At 42.6% G+C, this 9,431-nt stretch overlaps 1 protein-coding gene across 6 annotated transcripts in view; it reads left to right on the top strand.

Moving 5' to 3' along the window:
* Positions 1-5,086: 5,086 nt before the first annotated feature.
* Positions 5,087-9,431, top strand: part of SCEL (sciellin) — a 57,105-nt gene continuing 52,760 nt past the window's right edge. For 2 of the 6 annotated variants that reach the window (XM_082218737.1, XM_082218740.1), the window contains exon 1: positions 5,089-5,275. The gene's annotated coding sequence lies outside the window, so the exon portion shown is untranslated. Of the gene's footprint in view, positions 5,276-9,431 lie in introns of all 6 variants that reach the window. The other 4 variants (XM_082218736.1, XM_082218739.1, XM_082218738.1 and 1 more) reach the window with 4 other exon arrangements.

Below are 9,431 nucleotides of genomic sequence, written 5' to 3'. Positions count from 1 at the left end.
GACAAGAGCTCTCTTTGCAAGTGAGGTTCTGCAGGGAGACTGAATGCACAGTGTCGGAGCTGGAACCCTATTTGTGCAATGTGCCTGTTTGCATGGAAGCCTCTTGTGTTCAGCTGAATGTTTGTGGGATTTCTCTTCAGACATTTGGAACAACCTGTGGGACTTATTGGGCAGGGACAGTGGTCCATGGGCAGAACCATTAGGCCATGTGGCACAGTCTTGCTCTGACGCCCACCCCATATCTCGCCTATGCATGGAGGCTAACCTGTGAAGAGGGCTTTGGCCTAGACCCATCTTTGTAGCTTATGTATAAACGTATATATGGAAAGATGCCTACGGAGTGTGGAGAACTCTACAACAACCTGGGATGTTTGCCCAGACTTGTTCACTCCCCATGCGCTCTATGCAGGTTGACAGGTTATAGTCCATTGAGAACGTATATGTGGTTCTGCTCCATTTCAAGGCAATTCCAGGACATTTGCCCAGCATCCTTGAACTGGTGACCTGAAGAAAGTCAGGCAAGAATGCAATCTGTGTGCTGCCACCAAGTAGGCTTGATCAGGGACAGACTTTGGTAATCTTTTGCAATATGGCACCCTGTGCAAGGCCAAGATTTGGTGCCCTCATATGGATCTTCTCCATATTGGATCTTCTCAATTTTACATCCCCTTGGCTCCGTGCCCTGTGCAGGGGAACCACGTGCACCACCCTAAATCCAGTTATTCTTTGACTAAAGAGAACTACAGAGAGGCCACCCAGACTGCAGAGGCCAGTGCAGATGAGGTGGTATTTTCCTACCCATCTAAAAACTTCTGGGTTGCTAACTGACCTGGAACAATTAGACCTAACATATTAATTTTATGCACACTTTCCCCTAATATGTTATTTTTGAGGAATGCATCACAAAATTCAGATAAGTGCCACGTTTCAAAGTATAGCTGTTGTTGGTCTTTTTGGTTCTCATACTGTAGACTTGATAAGATTTGCCTTTAAATACAAACTGAATCAAATTTCTTCCTTATCCCTGCTCTGGATAATCTATCAGTGGTCTTTCAAGTCTCTTTCCTCAAGGAATTAAGCCAATACACAGGCTGGTTGAAGGTTGCAGATCAACGGCTGGCTCTGTAGTATCTGCAGTATCATCCCAGGGAGAGCTATAGCCATGATAAAAAAAGATTCAGTAGAAATAAAATACTTCAGATACTGTGGGCTTCAGCCTGGAAGTAGGTTTTGTTGATCTCAGTAGCACTTAAAGGTAAAGGTAAAGGGACCCCTGACCATTAGGTCCAGTCGTGACCGACTCTGGGGTTGCGGCGCTCATCTCGCTTTATTGGCCGAGGGAGCCAGCGTACAGCTTCCGGGTCATGTGGCCAGCATGACTAAGCCGCTTCTGGTGAACCAGAGCAGTGCACGGAAATGCCATTTACCTTCCCGCCGGAGCGGTACCTATTTATCTACTTGCACTTTGACGTGCTTTCAAACTGCTAGGTTGGCAGGAGCTGGAACCGAGCAACGGGAGCTCACCCTCTCGTGGGGATTCGAACCGCCGACCTTCTGATCGGCAAGTCCTAGGCTCTGTGGTTTAACTCACAGTGCCACCCGCATAAAATCAACCTAACAGGAATATTTTCACAGACATCATGTCACTTGATAAAATGGTTCCTGGACTGTCCCACTTCAAAATTTTTGGTAAGGAATTGTATTATAGAATGCTATCCCATGTAAAAATCTGCATGACCACAAACAGTTAAGACATCATGCTATTTCCAGTCCAGCATGCTGGTCTTCAGTGAAAAGGAACTGAATTTTTGTGTGTGGTGTGAACAATCAATTCATGTGGCTTACCCCATCTGCAGTCTAAACTGGTGTAGAGCGGAAACAGTTGTAACACGTGATCTACTGTTTATGTAGACTGGTTGCCTGCACATTTTTGTTTCTTTTGTTTTGTAATATATGCTTTTCTACTGGGATGTGCTTGTGTTTGCCTGTGTGATAATAAGCGCCAGTGCAAACTAAGGATATGGGCCAACTTACTTTAGGAATCCTGATTCAGTCCTGAAGTAAACTCCTCCTTTCAGAAGACATGCTGGTTGTCATTATATGCATTTTGGCAAAAATTGTGCAGTGGTACTTGTTAATTAATCCCAGTTACTAATTGTCCATGGCAACACTGTGCACGATAAAATACATAAACATATGTTTGGGAAGTATAGTCACGCTTACTCATTTAACCTTTGTGCTCTGAGTAAAGACACACATGTCAGCAAATGCATAAATGTCTAGCTGGTTTGTCCTTTTTACTCTTTGGAAAGCAAAGGCGGTGGTATTCTTTAAGGTCAATGTTCCTAGGCACCACCTTTGCTAATGTACCCACGAAAAGAGACCCTAATTCCTATATGGACCCAAAGACTCCTACCGTCTCAGCCGCTACTAAGTCCAACAGTGTTTGAAACAAGAGCCACTGCAAAATTGCAGTGAATAGGCTGATGTTCAGAGTGCCGTGAGTATTCATGGCATTTCCAGCCAATCTCCTTAATTCTCCTTCTGCCTTCGGCATGTGAACTTTGCTGAGACTTGTGGGAATAAAATGTATCGCCAGGAGCCTTTTTGCTGTCACTGAAGGCTCTCTTGGCATTTAAAGTATGTGTTTGCCAACCTGTGACCACTCTTTCAGTGTTCTCTCTTGTATGGATTAAGGTGTGGCTCAGTTCATGCTGTTGCTGCGTACCTGAAACTTAAAGACGAGCGTATTTCTCCTCAAGATAAGCACAAAGCCTTGGGAACAAGATATACACGTTCTAGGTTCATATAATTCACTCTTGCATTTGCAGTTCTATTAATAGCTTGCAGCCTCCCTTCCAGGAATAGGCTCAGAGAGTGTGTATCAATCACTTTTGTATCCTGCCATTCCTCCAAAGGGCAGCATAGCATAACCCCCCCCAATTAAACCTGCTTATAACCACCTTGTGAAGCAGGTTATGCTGCCAATGTGGCTTGCCCAACTTTGAGTTTCATGGGTAAAAACAAATATTTCTCATATTGAAGTCCACTTTGTCCAATGCCCCCTGGTTGGACTTGGATTTGGATCTACTGATTGGTAGATCTCAGACTGATTTGCAGTAGATTGCCTAGAATTTCTGATTCATTTTGCTATATTCAGCACCTCATGCCACAACTTAGTTACAACATATACTAAGGCTACCAAAACAGAGATAGGGTAAAGGTAAAGGGACCCCTGACCATTAGGTCCAGTCGTGACCGACTCTGGGGTTGTGGCTCTCATCTTGCTTTATTAGCCGAGGGAGCCAGCATACAGCTTCCGGGTCATGTGGCCAGCATGACTAAGTCGCTTCTGGCGAACCAGAGCAGCGCACGGAAACACTGTTTACCTTCCTGCCGGAGTGGTACCTATTGATCTACTTGCACTTTGACGTGCTTTCGAACTGCTAGGTTGGCAGGAGCAGGAGCAGGGAGAGAGCAACGGGAGCTCACCCCATCGCGGGGATTTGAACAGCCAACCTTCTGATCGGCAAGCCCTAGGCTCTGTGGTTTAACCCACAGGGCCACCCGCGTTACCACTATTATTTGTAGATGCCAGAACAGGTCTCCAATGCAGAAGGAGAGTTAGATGCTAAAGCTATTTAACAGTCAAATTCCTTCTTCTTTTTCTTTTTCTTTTTCTCCTTTTTCCTTGCTTCTTTCCTGGGTGAGATATTTCTAACCTTGTGCATATATAGTTTTTGAATTGTTTTGTGTATAAACGCTGTAAATTTTGGGAGTTAGTGAGACATAGCTGGTGGGCTTGGAAGTGAAATTTTCCAGTACCGAGCTCTCCGGAGGGAAAGAAATAAGAGTTGGTAGCTCTGACCTTGAAGTTGGTTGAACTGAAGTAATTGTTTTGAGAACAGTCATGGCAGAAAAAAGTAAGCAGGGGTTTTTCCTGTTGTTATTCTGTCTCTCACAGCTACAATAAACCTACCATTAAAATTATGGACTGGTCATTTCTTTCTCAGAGGGCAAACGGGAAAATTTAGCAGGGGGTCAAATACTTTCCCCCCTCACTGTAACCCCTTACTTATGTTAGGTTAACGGAAAAACAATTAAAAAATCAGGAATTACCGTAACTTTGAGGATTTTTTTAATCAAAAGAGATATATGCAACATTAAATACAGTGGACGCTCGGGTTGCGAACGTGATCCGTGTGGGATGCACGTTCGCAACCCACAGTGTTCGCAACCCGCAGTGGCGCGTCTGCGCATGCACGGGTTGCGATTCGGCACTTCTGCGCAAAATGCGATTTAGCACTTCTGCGCATGCATGACTGCCGAAACCCGGAAGTAACCCGAAGCGCCTGTAACCTGAAACGCCTGTAACCTGAGGTATGACTGTACCTCACAGCAGGCTCCAGAATGCCTTAGATTTTTTTTAAAAAATCATTATTTTGCTATATATTTGTTTGGCTCACCTCTTGGCATGGGTGTTTAATGCTGAATGATAGCGCATAATCTGACATCATATGTTGGTTGCCTCACATCCTCTATGGGGTGCCCACCTTCTTCATGAATTAGAATTACATCCTTGGAGAGCAAGTGCATAAATAAAAGTATCTGTTTCCATACAAACAGCAATTGTAGCCCTTTTATTTGGTTATACTTCAGATTGCTTAATAGCTAAACCTGATTTTCCAGAGCAGAGCAAGTTTTCTTCTGGAGTTCCTACAACGCCAGCTTCTAAGAAGGCTTCAGCAAAACGACTGAAATTCTTCAGCCAATAGACATAGGACTGCAGTGTGTAAATTTCTCAGGTTACTGCCCTGAAGATTCCTTACATGCTTGGCAGGGTTTTTTGTTTTTTTAAAAAAAATATATACATTCAACTTCCAACTAAAGTGATAGGTCTATTGCACAGTGACAACTGGCTCGTTGTTTTTTATGGGATTAGGCACCTTGTAACAAAAATGTATTGTTATCGTTAGCAACCTGTATGTTTTTTGCTGTCTGTTGCGATCTGTCTCTGCATCACAGGAGAGAATTTAGCAGAGACTAGAGTACAAAAATATGCCAGTGGATTTTAACTGAACTGGTATTTGTGCAAGGTGAACTCCCTCTTCTGCACCTCCTTTCTCCTCCCTGAATGAGTCAGCCTCTGGTAGAGAAGCCTCCAAGCTGTTAAGACTCTCAGATGGAGGACGATCCTGCTCTTCTGTAAACTGAACTGCGTAACAGAGACCACTGGGTGCCGGGTTCTGGACCTTTTCATTCATGGTTTGAAGAGGTAAGCATGGATTTTAATACATTCTGGGAATTGCTACAGGCCAAGCTCTTCTAGTGAGTTTGGACTTACAGCAGCCAACTTCAGTTTTGAGGATTGGTTTTATTCTTCTTCTACCACATTCCTGCTTCATAGACCTCTGTATAATCTGATGGAACCTCTGAAGGCTACACAAAAGCTGGGGTGTCAAAATCGCTTTAGAGTTTTGAAAACTTGCTTGTTCAAACGATTCTCTAATTTGTAGTTGTTTGCTTAAATGATAACTCTAGTGTGCACTCACCCTGGAAGGAAAACAGCTTAATCTTTTTATCTATTTTTACACGTGGAAGATGGTGGAAGGAGTAGCATTTTACGCACGTTAATCTTATGTGCATTGTGGTGGAAATGTACCAGTACATTCCTTTCATAGGAAGGAACATAGAAATCAGACATGTCTTCAAAAACAAAGTATGAAATAAATTGGGTGGATGGCAGGGATTAAAAGTTCTGCTTTATTGCAAGTATGTAGCAGATCTTTGGAGGAAGGTGTTTTGCTTTGTTTTCTTCAAAATAACAAAGAAATAAGTTTCAAGTTGTACAAAATGTTCCACCATGCAGAAACAATTTACATTTGAAGCACAGGAGTGTTTGAAGGAAAACAAATTCACACAAATCAAAATTTTGTCATCTTTAACTAGCTGATTTCAGGCTATGTACAATTTTAAAGATTAATTTCTTTCAAGGCAGAATCCTCTCCACCCAGATCCTGTAAAACCAGTTCCAGAAGCTTGCTTTGCTATGAATAGACAAGTGATTTCAGCATTACACTTTTGTACTGGGTCGTTAAACCTTCTCTTTTGTATTTGTAATCTCCCATGACTGAGATAATGATGATCATATTTTACTAAATACGTCATTCCTTATGTGCAAAACAGAATACATGTCTGCCTGCAAAAATGCTATTTCGGGTGTGAAACTTGTGAGATGAGATTGAAGCCTGATGATCAGTTTGGTCTCTAAAACATGCATGTAGTTAGCTGCCATTTTGGCCTAATCTAATTAACTGTGTGCCCTGAAGACCTGTTCTCAGAGTCACTACAACCTGTCACTACACATGCCTCTGATTACTATAGGTGGCCCAGATTCATTTAACCATAGAGTTGGAGGGTTCTTTTGTAGACTATCTAGCACAACAGTCGGCTTGAGGAAGGAAGTCCAGAGATACAGCAGATGGTTATTTAGTTTCATGACTATTTGCCCACCACCATGATGAGCTGAATTCAGCTTTTAACACACCAATGCAAAGGAGACCCTAACTGTCTTTATGGTTACGCTGAGAAACTTTTGGCTGAGAAGGTTTTGTTTCTCTTCCCTCTACTTAACTGTTCTGCATAAACAGTGTTTTGGCTCCCATAGTATTAACTACTATGCTCATTAAGCTACTACAGAACACGGTTGCTGGCAAACCAGAGCTCTTGAAGTGGTGTAAACCTTTCTGTGGTTGATTCTTCTATCTGCTGCATTGCAAGCTGGGGGCATTTACAGTAATGGATAAACCCGATTTAAGTGCTCCCCATAGACTCGGGTGCCACTGCCTAGTTCCTTTTGACCAGATCTTTATTCCTGGTTATCTAAAGATGTGCATACATCAGTGTATTACGTATTGTTTGCTGCATGAGGCATTGACATGGCTTAAATGATTGCCTCAGCGTTTGAAAGTGTGAAGATGCCCTTCTTAAAACGCCAGTAGTTAGAATGGCTATTATTATGATTTCCGCTATGTAAAAGGATCAGATTATGCTTGTTTAGGGGATCCTGCTGCCAGTGACTTTCACCTGTTTTAAATCTGTTTTACAAAAGCTTTGACATTCTATATACTTTACAAAGTACTTTACAAAGTACTTTCAGCGTGCTATCCTAAAAACTGCATTAGCAACCCTCCAAGTATCCCTGCTTTCCAGGGACAGTCCCAAATTTACAGAAAATGTACCAGTTTCTGATTTGATCCCAGAATGTCATGCTTTTCCTTAGGACATCCCTATTTTCATTGGAGAAATGTTGGAGGGTATGAAGATATCTGAACCCTGAGCCATTTGAAGGCAGACCTGTATAAGGAAGTTTAAAATGTTTATTTTTTAAAAAGTTTTGTTATATGTTGGGAGCTGCCCAGAGTGACTGGGGCAACCTAGTCAGATGGACGTGGTATAAATAATAAAAATTATTATTATTATTATTATTATTATTATTATTATTATTATTATTAATGGAATAGGACATCCCTATTTTCATCGGAGAAATGTTGGAGGGTAGGCATTAGAGCAGGGGTGAGTAATCTTTTTGAAGTTAATGGATGCATTTCCTTGAGGGTGCAACCCCTTTCTCTCTCTCTCTCTCTCTCTCTCTCTCTTTCTTCTTCTTCTTCTTCTTCTTCTTCTTCTTCTTCTTCATACATTCATTCTCCTTCTCCCACACAAACATCTCCCATCCATCCATCCATCCATCCATCCATCCACCCACCCACATACACTCAACACCAGCATTATTCCCATTCATCCACCCATTGTCTTGTCCTCTCTCATCCATTTACACAAATGTCACACACATGCAGGCATGCAGCCAAGAGCGCACACCATTCACCCACAAGCCATTTGTTCTCTTTCTCACAGAGGGCAGCACCTAGAGCATCACTGTGAAGGTCGTTCCAGCTCTGGTGGTCCATAACTGGGCTCTTCTCTTTGTCCTGGCACATGTGAAGCATGTCAGGGACTGGCTTGATGAAGAAGAGTGATGGGAGCCTTCCTCCCAAGAGCCCCCACCAGGGAGGGTTCTGAAGACTTCACCTTAGAGCCCAGAGCCTGGACACTGAGGAGCAGTCAGCAGAAGGGATGAGCTGGGAGCTGATAGAAGCAGGAGAATTGTGCCTGAGTGAACCAAAAGGACCAAGGATTTTGACAGTATTTTTTCCTTACAACAGATCTGGGCTGAGCTGACTTATTGTGGGACAGTAGCAATTATTATTATTATTTTGAATACTGAGAACTTAGAATCTCCACAAGTTTCAGCAGGGATAAAAGAAAGGCAGCTCTAATGTTGCTAATTGTCTACTCTATAGTCAACCTCTTTTTTGTTTGTTTTTAAATGTTGCCCCCTTCAATTAACCCCTATTTTGTGTGTGTGGTGATTTTGTCATCCACCACAATTTTGAAAGAAAAGTTCTTTTCTCAGTGCTACAGGAAACTATCCTTAATTTGTTAAGGCGTGGATTCTGGAGCCTGAGGCAAAGCGAGAAATTAAATCTTGTGGAGTCACAGGATAATAGGTAAAATAAAGATGGGAGAATTAGGCCAGGGTGAGATTCTTTGTAGACCTGCGATAAAGAACAAGGAGCATGAAGTTTACAACCCAGCATTAGCAACTGTTCACACGCCTGCCTCTCCCTCCCCAGGAGCCTGGCTATTTAGTTCACGTAGACAGCTGAGGTACACTTTGGGAAATCAACTTGGTACAATGTGGTCCATCATGTATGGTAGCTGGACAGCAGCCAGAACTTGAGGATAGTGAAAGCCTTGTTGGCTAAAAGGAGAAGTCCTGTCTGGAGCTGTGAAGGGGCAGAGTAGGGCCCTTGCTTAGTCTAATCACATAGGAACAAGAGCATAAGGACAGGGGTGTGTTGTAGGAGCAGCTAAAAAGATCTGAGGCACAATTGAGCTTACCTAGGAACTACAGTACTTATACAGTATTAATATCTTTTCCACATTTGAGCATTATTTAGCTGTTGATTCATTTCCCCCCATTCGAATTAGACTGGAGTACTCCACCCCTCAGTGCATTTGAATTTGTATATGAAGAACAACTTTGATGTTGTCCATTAATGCGCATAGGAATTCCCTATTGTGTTTGTTCCCACCTTCTAATTTGTTGATGATATTATGCTGATTAAGACCAACAGGGCATGCATTCAGAAAAATAACCAAAAATTCTCCACCCCGGAAGTGTGAAACAAAATAATACACAGTCTCAGGCAATTGTGAACTCTCAGCACCCACCTTTGAAGTTTTCTGGTTTTGTGCAAGGGGTCTCCTAGCAGCTCCCAGCGCCCTTAAAGGATTATAGTTTCTTTGGGGAAAAGATATAACCAGCAAACTGGTATAAGACGGCTTAAAATGTACAGTGTGGGTGC

Source organism: Podarcis vaucheri (assembly GCF_965113315.1).
Source record: "Podarcis vaucheri genome assembly, chromosome: 4".
NCBI classification, from domain to species: Eukaryota; Metazoa; Chordata; class Lepidosauria; order Squamata; family Lacertidae; genus Podarcis; species Podarcis vaucheri.
This window is presented reverse-complemented; position numbering and strand designations above follow the sequence as displayed.